Genomic DNA, 9,626 nt, shown 5'->3' with positions numbered 1-9,626 from the left:
AAATAACAGCAGGTCTCCAGATGCATTGCAACAATATATGGACGGTTATTGTTACTGACTGTATACAAATTATTGAATTAGCGCCTGTCACCGAACAATCTAATCAAGTCTTGTTCTGCAAAGTGTGGGGTGAATTTGAATTGTTTTATATGCAACAACCATTGCGGCTTTGCGTGCTAAAATAATTACTACACTTATTGAATCCGTGGGAAATTTCGAAAAACTATGTTGTAATGGAATACAAGTGCGGAAAGTGATTTATTGAAAAACGTACAAGTTTTCAATAATACGTTCTATACGAAAGTGCGAGTACTTCAAAAGATTGAGAGATCATTTTTATTCCTAAGGGGGTAGCATCCTACCAGGCCCGTCCCAAGGTGGCAGATAGGAGAACGGCCTAACCGAATGAGCTAGGGATAATGATTCTCGCTTATGAAACAGCGACTAAAACAGCATCGTGTACCCCCCTTCAGGATAGTGCGGGGGGTCTCGGATTTACTGTCCGGTCCAAGAGGAGACAACCTCAACAAAAAAACCTAAATCCTAAGGGTCAGATGGCCGGATCGACGGTCGCAACTAAACTTGCGAGACCCGAACCAGGCCCTGGGATTACATATTACACAGCCAAAAGGAAGATATGCAAGATAAGCAGGGAAAAATAGAAATAAGATACGAAGAATCGCGTACGATTTTCGGTAGCTCGTAGAAATCGATTGGCGAAGGTTTGATGTCGCTATTTCTTTCCGTTTTCGAATTACACGAGGAACAGACAGACAGACGAACAGACGGACAAAATCATCACTTAAGCGAGTTTTTTTCGAAAAATTCCCCTAAAATGTACTCAAATTATTGACGATATTTGTGAACTAAATGTTACGCACCCATTTTTTTACACATCTAACGAATGCCTACTTTCGTGATGATTTTGTCCTAAGTTTTGTCCGTCTGTCTGTTCCTCGTCTAACTTGAGAACGAAAAGAGACAGCGATCAAACCGTCGCCAATCGATTTCTACGAGTTCAAGGATCAGTGCTATTGAATATGAGCCGGATTAAAAGTCTGGTTTTCGAATGCGACCTGAATGGCAACAAATTTCATTCCTGAAATCATATGCGATTCTTCGTATCTTGTTCTGTCATAAGACATTCATCACTTTCGTTGAAAAAAACTCTTTTTATGTCGGTTTACAAGGAAGAGGGTCTGACGATAAACAATTGAAGTATTTGATACGTTAGTTTAGAAAACCAATTTCAAATGCAAAATTGGGTATCCCAAAACACCCCCTTGGCATTTTCATCTACTATACAGCAGCACGAGCGTTGCCGATAAGCTTTGTTTCAATTACTACTAGTTAGTTCAAGTTTATTTTATACACAACTTCAGGTTTCCGCTTGTATATCGCGGTATATGTAATTTGTATTTATGTAATAGACCTGTATCTAAACAGAACGTGTTTGTATGTCTGATTTAGTAGTATTAGATAATTAGTGTAATAATTGCTTCAACTCAAAGCAAACAAGATTAGTTTTCATTTCCCGCCGCCAGTTCGCAAAGCAAAATTGCGTTAACTGAAATTAAAAGTGCAGTTTCTCCTCATCGTATCTCCTCTAATTGTTTTTTTAGCACTTAGTAAAATCGGGGCACCTTAATTCGTAATCTTAACATTAATAAAAAACTAAAAGCTTTAAAAGAAATTGATTTTCGGGAGAGAACTTTTTAATGATGGATAAGAGGCAAGATGCTTTTATAAGAAAATGCAATTAACGTCAGCTGTTTTAGAAACGAAAGTTATTTTTTTAAAATTGTGTTAGTATTTAAAATAAATTGAATTCTTGACGAAGTAATTATTAGAAATGATGGAGGTTTCTAAGTCCGCATTTTATCAAGCTTGTGTTTGACACCCAATTAGCTGTTACATAAAGATGATGGTAAATATTGTCTATAATACAGTAATAAACTAGCCAGGTTTTCATTCTCCAGTCTGTTTTGTGTGACTCCATCAATCAACGAACGTATCCAGTAATCAAGTTCATTTTTTACCACCCGCACGTTAGTAAAGGAGGCTTTGCATGGGGGTAAAAATGACTCTCCACTTTTTTTACGGTAATGCAGGTTTTGAAGTAGCAGGAGTCCGAATCAAAGGAAATCTTGATAATGTCGGTCTTTCGGTCTGTCTGCCTGTACTCGCATTTCCGGCTAAAAGGCTGATCCGATTGGAACCAAATACACCTAATCTTACACATAAAAGGAAAAGTGGAAAAGCTTTTGGGTAGAACGCGTATGTGCAGGTGTGTGGCTGGTATTTGTGCTAGCCACTGGAAATTTGTTTCCTTTCCTTCCTTTCCAATTTTACAAATGTTTCTAGTAGGTACATATATGATTTACCCTACAATTTATATCGCGATTTTCTTTAATAGGTGGGTTATAGGTGGTTGCTTCAGTATAGCTGCTCTGTACGTTATATGAATCTAAATCCCAAAACTTTTCAAAACTGTTTACTTTTTTTTCTTCTTTTCTTCCTAAAATTTTCCATTTACTATGCAATTGCTTTTATTCAAATCCTTGAGATTCTTTCTGGAAAAAGAATTTGACCTAGGTACCTATTGTCTTCCTTTTCCAAGTCGTCCTTTGTAGTCGCCTTGTGTTTTTTAATTTTTCTTTTCCATCGAGGTCTTTACCATTGCGTAATATACAAACTCACTTTTATCTTGCCCTGAATTGCCGCCTTCCTCTATTGTTGAATCCTATGAATCAGTTTCAATGTCGGAAGGGTCTTCCGGGCCCAAACTTTAAGAGTTTCCAATGATCTAAATAGTTATGCACTTTTAATCTGAATCAAAAATAAATACCCCCTGTGGGTTCGGGGGTAGAATTGACCCACTCCCGTCTTGGAGATCGTGAAAGGCGATCAATGGGACTAAAATCGACGAGTCCAATCGCCTTTCACTTCTGATGTTTTCAACTCCCACGCCCATCTTCTGCACTCTCATTTTATTTTTTCCAGGTACCTTCCGTACCCACAACCTTGCAAGTTTGTGTCGAATCACAGAAACCTTGGTCAAAACTACGCCACTGGATTATACGTAAAAATATCTAAAATAGACGGTTTTAACCTGTTTTCTATGATAAGTTCCTAAGAATTCAAACTTCTCGTTTTCATCCTTTGCCACACCAATGAATCGTAGCTGCACTGACGCTGTTTGCGGTATTAAAAGTTCCACAAAAAAACGGCACAGGTTCGCGAAAACCCCAAGTCTCCCATCAAAAAAAGGACACAGAGACTCAGTCTCAAATCACATTTAAAACTTACGAGTAATAAATGGATTACATCTCTAGGGCAAACCCTTCAGAATCCTTACTGGTACTTAGTGATTTACTAAATTGCTTTAGCTCACTCGATATTAATTAACTAATGACGACTTTGCTAGAGATTTTCTGGTAGTTTTGGTATATCCTTACATCAACCATCCGTATCAACCATTAAAATGTTAAAATGTAGTTTTCGCTTTGTTATTTCCTTGTCCTCTTCTGTAACTATATTGTTCGAGTCCTTGTTACATAATACGTGTGTCTCTCACCCTTTGGCCCACCCCCTGAAAGCTTATTCCGAGCTTATCGCTTAGCTTTACAGATAATTACTACTAACCTGCCCACTTAGGCAATCCACTTTCAACATGTTTAGGTACGGTCTTGAAGTTAATTAAATTACAAAGAAATTCTGTGCATTTTATTTCGATGCATTGCCAATAATGAAATTCATGTGACTAAACGTTGAAAAATCGATAATTAAACTGTACTCGTCTCTCGCGGCGGCGTACGTAAAATTCTCCAGGTTCCGCGTTTTACAAATTATATATGCATAAATAATAAAGTTAGAAAAATGTCGGTGATTCATTACGCGCACGAAAGTAGGGATAAAAGCGGTTTTACGGGAATGTATAGCTGGTACTTTGTAAAATTCGCTGTCTCTCCGAAAAAATGGATACTGTAGGTTCTGATGATAAAGCATTATATCAACGCTAATTTGGATGATAAATTCGGTTCCGAGTTTGAGACTATCCCAGATTTCACTCGGGAGACAAAAGGGACGTCTTAATTTTATCAGGCAAAAACTTAAACGTAACGGTCATAACTCTTCGGGGAGAGTCCTTTCGATACATCCAGCAACATTTCGATAATCTTAATTACATCATAAATTTAGGAATTTGAGCTCCTTGCGTGGAGTTCAATAAATTATGTGGCAGAATTGAACAATATTTACCGACGATACGTTCCGTTTTCGGTCGATTTTGATGAGCTTTTGATATGCCCTCTAAACCCCCAATAAATTACTGTTAGTGTGACGCATCTGCCAAGTGCATTCTCAGCCACCCGTTTTAACTAGATAGTGCATCCATCAACAAGTTCATATATCCTATCTGGCAAATTGGCAATTTATTATCGTCTCATATGAACGGATTTAAAATCCGGTTTTAATAAAATTTTAATCTGAAATTGCCACTCTTTATTATTCATGTATAATCTGTAACTCTATCACGTCTACCCTAAAAGTTATTTCTACTTCATAAAAATTTCTACTTTACTTATAAACCATAAACCAACGCGTGCCAGGCCGTTCAGAAGAAGATGTTTACTTTTTGGGCTTTCTTAGCAAAACTCGTTTTTAAATAAATCAAAATTGATACAACAAAAGCCGGCTTTTGATTGATCGGAAAAATTACAAACGGAGGAGCTTAAGTTACTGGTAGAGCTAAAAACCGCACCCATTCTTGTTTGAAAACAGTTACTCATTTATGAGTTTGCTTGGGGCTCTCTAAATATAATGAACATGGGAGTTAACATGTTTATGGGTAGTTGGAGTGCCCTTTAAATATAAAAACTAAAGGAATTATTGTTTTTCCGTCCTTATGCTCGTTAGGAAAATTGAAAACTTAATTATCCTTAAAGATTAGTTCAGAAGTGTGGTATCACATATTTGTAAATAATACCTCGAACATATTGCTGTGTACCCCACGTTGAGTGCCACAAAAGAATGCTGTGTGCACTGATTCCTAGGCCAAAAAGACCGTACACAAAACACCAAAACAAAAACCTAGCTAGCTCTTTCCCTTTACTTATTAACACGGTAAAAAACTTCTCCCTCGCACAGAGGAGAGATTCGACTCTGCTCTCAGTTAACATGATAACTTCTAACAGATAGTGGGTCAAACCAAATACCTTAAACTCCAAACTGAACTTCAAAATTTTGAATAATTAAAGTAGACTTTGGGCAAGCAACAGGTAAATTATTATGTGCGTTTGTGCTTCAGTTGAAGAGAATTGCAAAGGATGTTAGGGTGCTTTAATGTAATTTCGATTGTTGTGATTAGGTTGTTCAATCGATCACTTGACGTGCCACTTTTTATAAGCCCCTCTCTTTTTCAGCTTATTGGTTGATTGATTGTATGTTGTTTTTAATCGAACCCACATTATGACCTAGATTAGAGTTGTAATGCTACATATTTCTGTTGGTAATTGGTAACATATTTCTTTGTAATTGTGAAGTTAATCAAGGCTGCTGAGATTTTTCAGATTACTAAAAGTAAGTCTTATCGAGATTTTTAGTTGTGGCGGATGCTGGACCTGCCCTGAAAAAATTAGAATCTTAGTTCTCAGCTACCTCTACGGAGGTCTTCCCGTGCACTGAACATGCAGAAGCTGATGTCAGCTCTCGGTCGATCACCACATGTACCTATGCCCGTTCCCCTTCCCGTTAGAGACCCGCCTGTAAACCAGGTTTGAGGAACAGACGACATGAGTTCAGTCACTGCTTCCTGTCCGGGAGATCATAACTGTTTGGCCTTAGTAAGACAGCCCTGATCACATCCCTTCTTGCGAAGAAGCTACCGGACTGAGGGTTTCCTCCCAGATCCACTCGTGCCCAAGACTGCCTCGATCCTTCGACTCGACTCTCAATCCCAATCGGATTTAGCCGTATGGAAACCTTCCGGGCCTCCGCCTCCACAGCTAAGTGTAAAGGCTCTAGTCCCAGAAATGCCTCCATGGCCAAAAGTTGGCGTAGTTTTCATGGCTCGAGTGACACCCAGAAAGGCGAGTCTCTGTGCTTTACCCAGGTGCCTTCTGTAGATTCCTGCACATGGCAGGACACCATGCAAGTGTACCCATCAATGTGAAAGCCTTCAGCAGCTTCACTAATGGAATCGAATGTGGTGTTGTTAAACGCATCCTCGGTATCTAGGAACGCTCCCGAGGCAAGAATCCCTTTTACCTTGGCTATTGCTCTTCTTGATTTTCCCATCCGTTGGTCGGAAGCTGGATCCAGAAAACGTTAGACGAGGGTATAAGTAAAGCTGCTAGTACAAAATTGTTATGGACAAGGCTGCCCACACCCTTTAACCTTCTGTCTCGGTGGAATATCATAACTTTGCTTCCGTAGGTGTTTATTGTTAGCTGGTTTTCTTTACAATACCTTAGAGCTTTTATTTTTTTTTCTGGCGGATCTTGCAAGTAGAATCGCATCGCATTGATAAGGATCTGCTGTTTGGCACCTGCAGAACAAGACCCTCATGTTTGGATAACCAAGGATGAATGACTCTGTGTTTAGCGTTTAACTGGCAAGTTTATTTTTTAGCACCTCATTAACAAAGAATTTAATTGACGCAGTGCATAAGTAAACTGAATTTAATTAATTTGCCAGAACAGCCGAACGGCAGTAAATTAATTATTACAGAGAATGAGCGATTACCTATCAAAAATGTAGATAAAGCGAGATTAAAGTTGTACACAGTGCGGTTCAGGTGTATACGTTTACAAAGATTTATTGAGTATTTATAATAAAAGCGGAGTGACAGATTCATGAATAAAACGGATTTAACCTTCCCCTTAGCCATAATATTTATTATTTGGGAGAACTTTCGGTTGAATTTTGGCTTAAATTTGTTTAATTCGAATTTATTCCGACACATACTCGACAACGAGAAATTTCATATTGGAAATTAACGGAAGGCAATACATTTCAGATGCTTTAAATAATTAGATATCATTTTTCGTGTACCAGGCTTTAAAGAGAACACAAAAAATGAATTTTAGTGAAACTCTGTTTCATTACAGATAGTGCCTTCCAGCTACTTTTCACAAACAAGAGCGTACCTGAAAATCAACATCTACTTTGAATAATGCGAGCGCACTGTGTATACTGTATAGATATAAACTTGGTTCGATTAATGAAAGGTTTTTTTTACTAAGATCGTTATGTAATTAACATTAAAAATTTACTCAAAGTGGAAATAATCCTCACTAAACAAACGTGTAATATCCCCACAATTACTGCAATGTTGCGGAATATTAGCAATAACTGCCGTTACACCGTTACCGTGTACGTATTCCATGGAATTTTGTCATTATTTGTACAGAATTATTTTAATTGGAGCTTATAACACGGATGGCTTTAAAAGATAACGTGACATTATGTGTAACGACTTTTGTTCACATTTATTGTACTTGTGCAGCTATGTTAATTTTATCTCACTCTCTTAACGGTTCTATGGAAAAATGGGATAGATCCGAAAAGCTCCGTGATACGCTTTAGTCATTGGCACGAGAGCGTCTATTTTCGCACTTGTCCCTTATTTGTTAATTATGGAAAAGAGGTGCGCTTTCTAGGGTGTGCTTTCTCTGTCACACTGGGACATAAAATACTCGATTACCTACTGTTTCGTCTTCTCGTCAGGGAAATCTCCAAATCGAAGCGAGTGAAGTCGATAAACTTTGCTGGTATTTATCTAATCTTTATGCTCCTGGACTCTGTGAATGACCAAGTTCCAAATGTAATGGATACGACCGACCCGCTGCGCGAAACCTGAACGTACATCTTTCTAAATTTCCCATGCGAAAACAGATTTGCGGATCGGGAACAAAGAAGTGCAAAAACAAAATATACACAATTTGTTAGTGTACACACAAGAATGATTTAACACGCAACTTTACAATCGAATAACTTGCGAAAAAATTACATTAAAGTTATTCATGAGTTCCCAGTGATATGTAAAGAGAGAAATTTGAGCATATAAAAATTTGAGACAAAGGGCCGCTTATGCGTAGAGCGTTTGTTGTGACAGAAAACCATGATTAATTGGCTGATTAGGAAATGCTATCCCGACGAGTTTTCGTAAAAAAAATATCAAATGTCAAATAACAGTGTCGATACTAAAAGGCTAAGTTCATGTAACGGAAAATCCTACTTTTATTTTGCTGTAGAGGTAAAATTCGGCTAAGGTTCAGACACTAATATAATTTTTGTTATGTATTATTTTCTCCGCCACTGAGAGATTTTCCACGAACATGTTTATTTTATACTCGCCATTAACAGTTTTTCCTTCCGACGCTGGGGTTTGCATTTATTAATTTACCAACGTATAAGGGGGAGTGTTAGCTTTAAGGTTGACACAATTTTCAATTTCCTAATTAATGATTTCCGCATTTCATCTAATAAATAAAGCTGATTTGAACAATGCAAAACAGCATTTACATGATACGACAATCCGGCTCGCAGTTTCTGCGCCAAAATTTTCAGCATAGTGACTTGGAGCTTACTGCAGTAGTGTTAAAGGCGGGGTTTATAGTCGGATGTGTGTATCTGTTAATTAATAAATATAACAGTTCAACAGTTTTTCCATCTACATCTCCAATGTAAAAATTATCTTGAATCCAATTTGGATTTGCCATGTCTATTTTATTGACCTTTTGGGGTTTGTTGTGGTTTTCTAAAATTTGGTCTATTGGATCTATAGTACTTATAAGTCTTATGTTTTTCTGCAGTATAATTTCTTTATTATTTAAATAGCTATAACTTGTAGATTATTTTTGTTAATTGTTCTTGCACAATACACACCTGGAACTACCTGGGGTTCAAGTGCTATAAACTTTTCATGAATTTGATTAATTTTTTTGTTGATGCCTATGCAATTTATCTACGTGTTAGCTTTGAAAAGAAAAACCTTACAATTCTTAATCCTATACTGTCAGTTATTTTACCCAGTTTAATAACTTTTTCGAGAGTGACCTGGTCAAGTGAATAACTAGTTGGATTAATATTTATGTAGGTATATAACACTCATAACACTCACTTCTCCCTAATCAATTACACAGGTTACATTTACATTTTAAAGAAATAGTCCAGTAACTTTGTTCCTAAAAATGGGGGGTACCAAATCCGGTAGTTCTGATTTTTTGTGGGATTGCTTATGTTGTTAACCCAATGTAATAAATTATAGCAAATTTGGTCTGCTTTGAAACTTATTGAACCGTTATTGGCGAAAAACTGGTCCTTCAGGGTTAAAATCGTCAAAATCTGAAAAGAAAACGAAAATCTTTCGGTTTTTAGTATATTTGCCTATGTTGCGTTCGCCACTCGAGGTCGAAAACTTGAATTATACATTGGGTTAACAACATAAGAAATCCCACAAAAAATCAGAACTACCGGATTTGACGCATGGTCTGATGTATATAGTTACTGGACTACACATTCTATAAGAAAATTTTTTTCCGGGTCGATCTGAGACAATTTTTTTTTCGGGGCTCAAAGAAAGGCAGTGTATAACCTTCATTTTTTACCAAAAATCGACTGCA

Source organism: Photinus pyralis, unplaced genomic scaffold (genome assembly GCF_008802855.1).
Source record: "Photinus pyralis isolate 1611_PpyrPB1 unplaced genomic scaffold, Ppyr1.3 Ppyr1.4_LG1, whole genome shotgun sequence".
NCBI lineage: Eukaryota > Metazoa > Arthropoda > Insecta > Coleoptera > Lampyridae > Photinus > Photinus pyralis.
The sequence above is the reverse complement of the archived record's forward strand: the minus strand, read 5'-3'. Positions refer to the sequence as shown.